Source organism: Jaculus jaculus, chromosome 14, assembly GCF_020740685.1.
Source record: "Jaculus jaculus isolate mJacJac1 chromosome 14, mJacJac1.mat.Y.cur, whole genome shotgun sequence".
NCBI lineage: Eukaryota > Metazoa > Chordata > Mammalia > Rodentia > Dipodidae > Jaculus > Jaculus jaculus.
The window spans coordinates 84,635,980-84,644,173 of NC_059115.1; the positions used below are offsets into that span (position 1 = coordinate 84,635,980).

Sequence of the window (8,194 nt, forward strand, 5' to 3'; positions counted from 1 at the left end):
GTCAACATATAATGGGCTTATTTGCATGATTTTAAGATGAATTAATGAGTATATACTTTTGAGAAGTATCAGCTCTACTTTCTTATTGATTGATTGATTGTTTTGAAAGCAACAGAGAAAGAGACAGATATATAGAGAGAATGGGCATGCCAGGGCCTCCAGCCATTGTAAACAAACTCCAGACATGTGCACCCCCTTGTGCATCTGGTTAACATGGGTCCTGGGGAATTGAGCCTCGAACCGGGGTCCTTAGTCTTCACAGGCAAGCACTTAGCTGCTAAGCTGTCCCTCCTGCCCTCAGCTCTACTTTCTAATACTACAAGTACTGACATAATCTACATACAAATGGTCTTTAATGAAACCAAATCCTTTAATTTTAATAAAAAGATCCAAGGTTTGAATTATTAGAAATCAGGTTCTGCAAACCAGAATGGATCCTATAAATTCTACCACCTTACTCAAGAGTTTCAGTACAAATTTCATTTCTGAAGGTAACTCTGATATGGTTCACAATACAGGAAAAATAGAGAACTGAGATACAGTGTTTCTGATGTAGACTGTGATATATCTGGACTGAGTAACAAGCCAAACAAGATATCTGATGGGTATTACAACAAATGCCTCCAGTTCCCTACAGCCTCTCACATTGTTACCATGTGAAATTGCCCTTTTACTTCAGGCCCTACCTTTTGGGCCATTGGTGCCAGCAGTAGGAGATACCTCTGACTTCCTGGCAGGAAGGCAGAGAGTGGGACACCATGGATGAAAGACATGTGCTTGGTTTAAATTGGTTTTCAGAGGTTTCTTTATTCTGTGCTCAGCCAGATACTTTCAAATGGAATAGATTACTAGGGCTTGTCTTAGAGCTTTGGGTGTCCTAAGTTAAAAAAATGTTTAAAACTGAATGTTTTTATAACTTGGGACCAACTTCTACTGTAAAAATATATGTATAAATCAAGATTAAATATTACAAGAATAAGTAAAATAAAGGATGATCTTACAGTTGTAAAATGGGGTCATTTTGCCTTTTGTTTCATTTTTCTTTTGTCATTTTGCTTCTTATAAGATTGAATAATGAAGTTTTATCCATAGGATATCAAATTAAAACTATAGGCAATAATTTGAAACACAAGTAATAATCAAGAAGTGTCTAGATTCCCAATGTTTATAAAACTGCATCATATTTCTCAGAGCTGCTAGCATTTGAAGAAAAAAGATCCCCCAAATTGTCTATTTACTAGTTAAACTGAAGTCCTATCACTGTTTCTGAAAAGCTAAGTTGTAATTTTGAGGACACCATGGATGAAAAAGAAAAAAAAATGACTACCACTAGTAACAGATGTGAAATTACATTAGATAAATATAATCATTAGTTTCAGTCTCACCCTGGTTAATTTGTTTGTGGAAATGTGCAACCCATTATTCATTAGATAATTTTTCACACATTGATTAGAAAGCCATGTCGAATTTTGACCCTGCACATTTGGGCTTACCTACCTTTCAATGAAGTATACTGCTTACAATAGTGGAAATGGGGGACAAAATGTTTATCTCAAGCTGATTTTGTGCCAATAAATAAAGTAAATCAATAGCCAGTGAAGTGTGAACAACATTTCTCTGCTGTATAATATGGTTTTGGGGGCAATTTGACATGCTACAAGGGGAAACAAGGGTCTTGAACAGAAAGGTAATAAAAGCAAATCATGCTGGTAACTGTTATTGAAGTCCTGTGTTTTTCTATACTTGGGCAGCTTTAAGATGTGAAACATAATGTACATAAAATTATAAAAATAATGAAACAACTCTCCCCCATTTTATAAGCATTCTTTCTTAAAGCTAAATTTGATTTTATTGGTTATGCACTTTATACCAGTGAAAAATTATTTCTATTTTTTATTTGATCTAATTTAGTATACAAATTCAAATATCTTAAAAGTATCTAGAGAAAATAAAGCACAGACACCTTAAAGTTCAACTACATTTTATTATCCTTCTCTTAGACCTCATCTGAATTTTACTTTTCAACATCAGATAGCTACTTACAGTAATCAAAAAAATTAAAATAAATAATCTATTTTCTGCCCTGTGAAAAGCTTCAGAGAATCCTCCATTTCCTTATCTCTCACCTTTCTCACCATCCCAGTCTTGCAGAAACATCAAATTCTGTTTTATTCAAGTCTATGAATCTCTCCTAGTCATTGAAGGAAAATAATATAAATGAATTTATAAAGTATGATCTTATTATCCATTAGAACCTCAGATGTTGTCATAAAATGAAAACAACACATTTCCCACATAATAAGGCTGCAGTCAAGTAATTAATAGTTAATTAAAAATGTTTTTTTATCCCTTGAGGATCAGACAGTGAAAGGCTGTGCAGTGCCGCAGAAAGGCAGGGTTTTGGTTGTTTGATTTCTAATAGGAAGCATTCTTGTCTTCTTGGGTAAAATTATAGTCAGGGAAATCTGCAGACTCAAAGGGTTAATGGTTACTAGCATCACAGAAATAGTAACAGAATGTTACTTTTTCGTGATTTCTGTGTAATATTGTTGTAATTTTTTTAAAAAATCATGGACCATCAACATTTTTTTTGTAATGTATGCTGACAGGTAGTGTATTTAGCTATAGTCAGTGCTGGATTCTTGTGAAGAGTCCTGTAAAATTATCTATCTAATTATATTTTGAGACAGTTCCCCTCCTTTTGTATTTGGACTTCAGTGTGCTGAAGATTAATAACTTTAAAGATCTATATTTTAGTAAATTTTTCATGTTATGTGAATAACAGAATACCTGTTATCTCTAAGTTTCCACTCATATCCCAAATTAGCAGACGTGTAAGTACTTATGAAACAGAATGAGTGACAAATTGAGAATCTGATACTGGGTGAGAGAAAATGAGCATCAGACTGAGAATCATATATGTATTCTAGTCCTTGTTCTGTCCTTAAGTCATGTAACCTTTTGGTTTTGGTGAACTGCATCAGAACTTATTAATTTTTTTTATTTGGAATACATTTTCACCCAAGAATATTTTATATGCCTTTGGGTATATAGATATATAAAACAGGTATACGTAGCAGACATTTACCGACATTATAAGAGAAATCTCTTTTGAAACAATTCATTTGTATACATATAATTTTATCATTTATTGAAGTCAAAAACAACTGGCTCATTGCCGTGTGTGCCCTGCACTCTGTCCCTCACTCACCACCTGCATGCCCCTTTGTCCATGCCCCACAAAAATGCTTTGACTACTTAAAGTTCTTCACCAAATAAGACCAGTGACCAGGACACTGCCTTCTCATCTCACTCAGGCTTATGCCAAAGACACAAAATTTGGTGCAGAAGCCACAGCCTAATGCTTCAAGGTATAGACCTTTTAGACGATGCTGTAGCCATTACAATGGGGTCAAAAGGAAGATGAATAATTACTGAACAGAGTTGGGAAAGTCCTAAGGTAACACACAAAAGATGGTGTGGCTATTGCAAAGGCAGTTTGACTTTAAAACACTCAAGCAAAAAATTCCAGAAGACATTAGGAAATGGAAAGACATCCCTTGTTCTTGGATCAGAAGAATCAATATTGTGAAAATGGCAATCTTACCTAAAGCAATCTACACATTTAATGCAATTCCCATCAAATTTCCAATGGCATTCTTCACAGAAATAGAAAAAAAATCCAAAAATTTATCTGGAAGCACAAAAACCTCGAATTAAAAAAAATTTTTGAGCAACAAAAATAAGGCTAGTGGTATCACCATACCTGATTTTAACCTATATTACAGAGCCATAGTAACAAAATCAGCATGGTACTGTACAAAAGCAGACATGTTAATCAATGGCACAGGACAGAGGACCAGATATAAATCTGGGTAGCTATCACCACCTGATATTTGGCAAAAATGCCAAAAGTACTCATTGAAGAAAAGATAGTCTCTTCAGCAAATGGTGCTGAGAAAACTGGGTATGTATCTGTAGAAGGAAGAAAATAGATCCTTATCTCTCTCCATTCACAAAGATTAAGTCCAATTGGATCAAAGACCTTAATATCAGAACTGAAACTCTGAAACTGCTAGAAGAAAAAGTAGGGCAAACCCTTCAACATATTGGTCTTGGCAAAGACTTTCTGAATACAACCCAAGTTGCTCAGGGAATAAAACCACAGATCAACCTCTGGAACCTCATGAAATTACAAAGTTTTTGTACAGCAAAGGACACTGTGAATAGAGCAAAGAAGCAGCCTACAGAATGTGAGAAAATCTTTGCCAGCTATACATCTGATAAAGGATTAATATCTAGAATATACAAATAACTCAAAAAATTAAATAATAAGAAATCAAACAACCCTATTAAAAATGGGCTATGGAACTAAATAGAGAGTTCTCAAAAGAAGAAATACAGATGGAATATAAACATCTAAAAAAAGTTCTACATCCCTAGTCATCAGGAAAATGCAAATTAAAACTATATTGAGATTCCATCTCACTACTGTCAGATTGGTTGGCATCATCATGAAAACAAATGACCATATATGCTGGCCAGGATGCGGAAAAAGAAGAATCCTTCTACACTTTTGGTGAGAATTCAATCTGGTCCAGACATTGTGGAAATCAGGGTGGAGACAGTTAAAAATAGATCTGCCATATGACCCAGCTATACTACTCGTAGGCATATATCCTAAGTACTCATCTCACTGAAAGCATAAATATAAAAATATTGGTGCTAGCTGTGTTCAAGATGTTGCCAATAACATGAATGAAGTGGCTGGAGATGGCACAACCATTGCTACAGTACTGGCATGCTCACCTGCCAAGAAAGGGTTCAAGAATATCAGCAAAGGTGCTAATCAGGTGGAAATCAGGAGAGGTGTAAAGTTGGCTGTTGGTACTGTAATTGCTGAACTTAAGAAGCTGTCTGAACCCATGAAAACTCCTGAGGAAAATGCTCAGGTTGCTAGAGTTTCTGGAAATGGAGACAAATAAATTGGAACCATCATTTCTGATCCAATGAAAAAAGTTGGAGGAAAGGGTATCATCACAGTGAAGGATGGAAAAACACTGAATGATAAATTAGAAATTATTGAAGGCATCAAATTTGATAGAGGCATATATTTCATCATACTTTATTGACATATCAAAAGTTCAAAACTGTGAATTCCAGGATGCCTATGTTCTTTGAGTGAAAAGAAAATTTCTAGCGTCCAGTCCATTCCACCTGCTGTTGAAATTGCAAATGCTCACCATAAACCTTTAGTCATAATTGCTGAAGATGGTGATGGTGAAGCTCTAAGTACACTGGTTTTAAATAAGATAAAAATTGGTTTTAGGGTTGTAGCAGTCAAAGTTCCAGGTTTTGGTGACAATGGAAAGAACCAGCTTAAGGATATGGCTATTGCTATTGGTGGTGCAGTGTTTGGAGAAGAGGGACTGACACTAAATTTTGAAGAGGTTCAGCCTCACTTAGGGAAAGTCAGAGAGGTCATTGTTACCAAAGATGATGACATGCTTTTGAAAGGAAAAGGTGAAAAAGTGAAATTAGAAAACACATTCAAGAAATCACAGAAGAGTTAGACACTACAACTAGCGAATATGGAAAGTAAAAACAGAATGAATGACTGGCAAAGCTTTCAGATGGAGTAGCTGTGTTGAAGGTTGATGGGACAAGTGATATGGAAATGAATGAAAAGAAAAACAGAGTTACAGATGCCCTCAGTGCTACAAGAGCAGCTGTTGAAGAAGGCAGTGTTGTAGGAGGGGGTTGCACTCTCTTCTGGTGCATTCCATCCTTGGACTCCTTAAAGACTATTAATGAGCATCAAAAAATCAGTATAAGACATTATTAGAAAATCACTAAAAATTCCTATGCAAGACCATCATAATAAGAGAAAAATATCATTACATCAGAATAAAAGAGACTGATTGAGAGGGGGAGAGGATATGATGGACAGTGGAGTTTCAAAGGGGAAAGTGGGGGGATGGAGGGAATTAGCAGGGGATATTGTTTACAATCATGAAAGATGTCAATAAAAAAATATTCCTGCAATTCCCATTGCTAAGAATGTAGTGTTGAGTGACCTTTGATACTTGAGGAAATCCTGCAAAGCTTCTCAGAAGTTGGTTATGATGATATGCTTGGAAACTTTGTGAATATGGTAGAAAAGGAATCATTTAACCAACAAAAGTTGTAAGAACTGCTTTAAGGGATACTGCTGGGGTAGCCTCCCTGTTAACTACAGCAGCAGTTGTAATCACAGAAATTCCTAGGGAAGAGAAGGAACCTGGAATGGACACAAAGGGTGCAATGGGTGGTAGTATGGGAGATGGCATGTTCTAAGTCCTAGAATAGTGCTATGCTCTTCTCAATGAACTCTGACAGGAAGGTCAAGGCAGAATTCCTCACCAATAACTTCAGAGAAGTCAGTTGAAGAAAATGACTAAAGGCTGGCTGATGTTTAAGCAAATCATTATAACCATCAGTTACTAGTTTCAGTTGATAATATATACTGGCCTACTGCCACCATGCTCAGCTTATAATTTTATACTTTTAATAAAAAGACATTTGTACATTCCTGATACTGGGTGCTAGAGTGGTGTACCAATGTACTTCTTTCAACTGAAATCAATGAGACATTTCTATTACAATTCTGTTAAAGTGAGGATTTTAGTGCTTGCCATCACCAGATAAGTTCAGAAGCAGCCTTTCTGTGGAGAGTAAGAATAATTGTACAAAGTAGAGATGTATCCAATTATGTGACAACCTTTGTGCAATAAAAATATGTTTAAAGTTTAAAAAGACAAAATCAATTTGTAATAAGATATACATGTTTATATTTTTTAAAAATGAAAAATTAAATCTTGAGTTGGTTGAATATTTGATATTGTAGGACATAGATCATCTTCAATATCTTATTGAGTTGTTTAATATTTTGATGTTACACTTATTGAAGAGAATTTTGCTTTGCATAAATACATAGTCAAAAAGACAGTAAGTAGGTTTAGAGCCATTTCAGAAATTGTTAAAGATTTTAAATTCATTTTAAGTTTTTTATTTAATTTTATTTTCATTTTTAGAGAGAGCAAGAGACAGAGAGAGAGAGGAGAGAGATAGAGAATTGGCATGCCATGGCCTCAGTCACTACAGTTGAACTCCAGACATTTGTACCACATAGTGGAATTATGCAACCTTGTGCTTGCCTCACCATTGTATGTCTGGCTAACATGGGATCTGGAGAGTAGAACATGGGTCCTTAGGCTTCACAGATAAGTGCCTTAACTGCTAAGCCACCTCTCCATCCCATTTTATGAGTTTTTTTTAATAGGATGAAATTCAAATCAGTAATTCCTGCACTTGGGAGGCTAAGGTAGCAGAATCACTAGTTCAAGAAAATATTCTGAGGTCCACAATTCCAGACAAGCCTGAGCTACATAACAAGAGCCCATTAAATCAGAGAAACAAAACCAATGGGAACCTTACAAAAGAACTATCATTATCTATACTAAATTTTGAGTGAGTCCAGTGATCAGGTAATCAGAGAATTATGGTAGTTTTACTCCACTCTTGACCTGTGGTGGTTTGGATGTAAATATTCCCCTGTAGCTTCAGGTATTTTTTTTTTTTATTAGTTTTGTATTCAGCAAATACAGGCAGTTTGGTACCATTATTAGGCTCATCCATGGCTTTACCTCCTCCCCATTGGTCCCTCCTTGTTGAGGTATATAGGTCGTGCATTGTGGGGTTAGCCCACAGTTATTGGTACGATGAATGTCTCTGCATATCATGACCCAACATGTGGCTCTGACATTCTTTCCGCCCCCTCTTCCACAAAATTTCAGCTTCAGGTATTTTTGATTAAGTTTACTGTTTTGTCTCTATCAGGCAGAGCTCTGCCAGAGAAGGTGTGTCACTGGGGATAGATCTTGAGTCCAGTTCTACTCAGTGAGTTCAGAGCTAGCTTGAGCTCTGGCTGTTCTTTAGCTCTTTCTCTTTTGTGGATGTACAATGAAGTGAGCCAGCTTCTTTCACAATGATGACACTTCCCAAGAAAACTGCTGCCGCGGACTGACTCTCGGGGAGATCAGGACCGAGGGAGAACAAGGGCGAAGGCTCAAGGAGAACTCGGGATTCGGCGAGGAAATGACAGACAGACACACTCTAGGTAGAATATGCTGCTGCAATTTACTGAAGGTTTTAT

General features: G+C 36.1%; 1 pseudogene; it reads left to right on the forward strand.

The window, feature by feature from the left end:
- Positions 1 to 3,245: 3,245 nt before the first annotated feature.
- LOC101612526 lies at positions 3,246 to 6,336 on the forward strand (annotated as a pseudogene).
- The last annotated feature ends 1,858 nt before the right edge of the window (positions 6,337 to 8,194 follow it).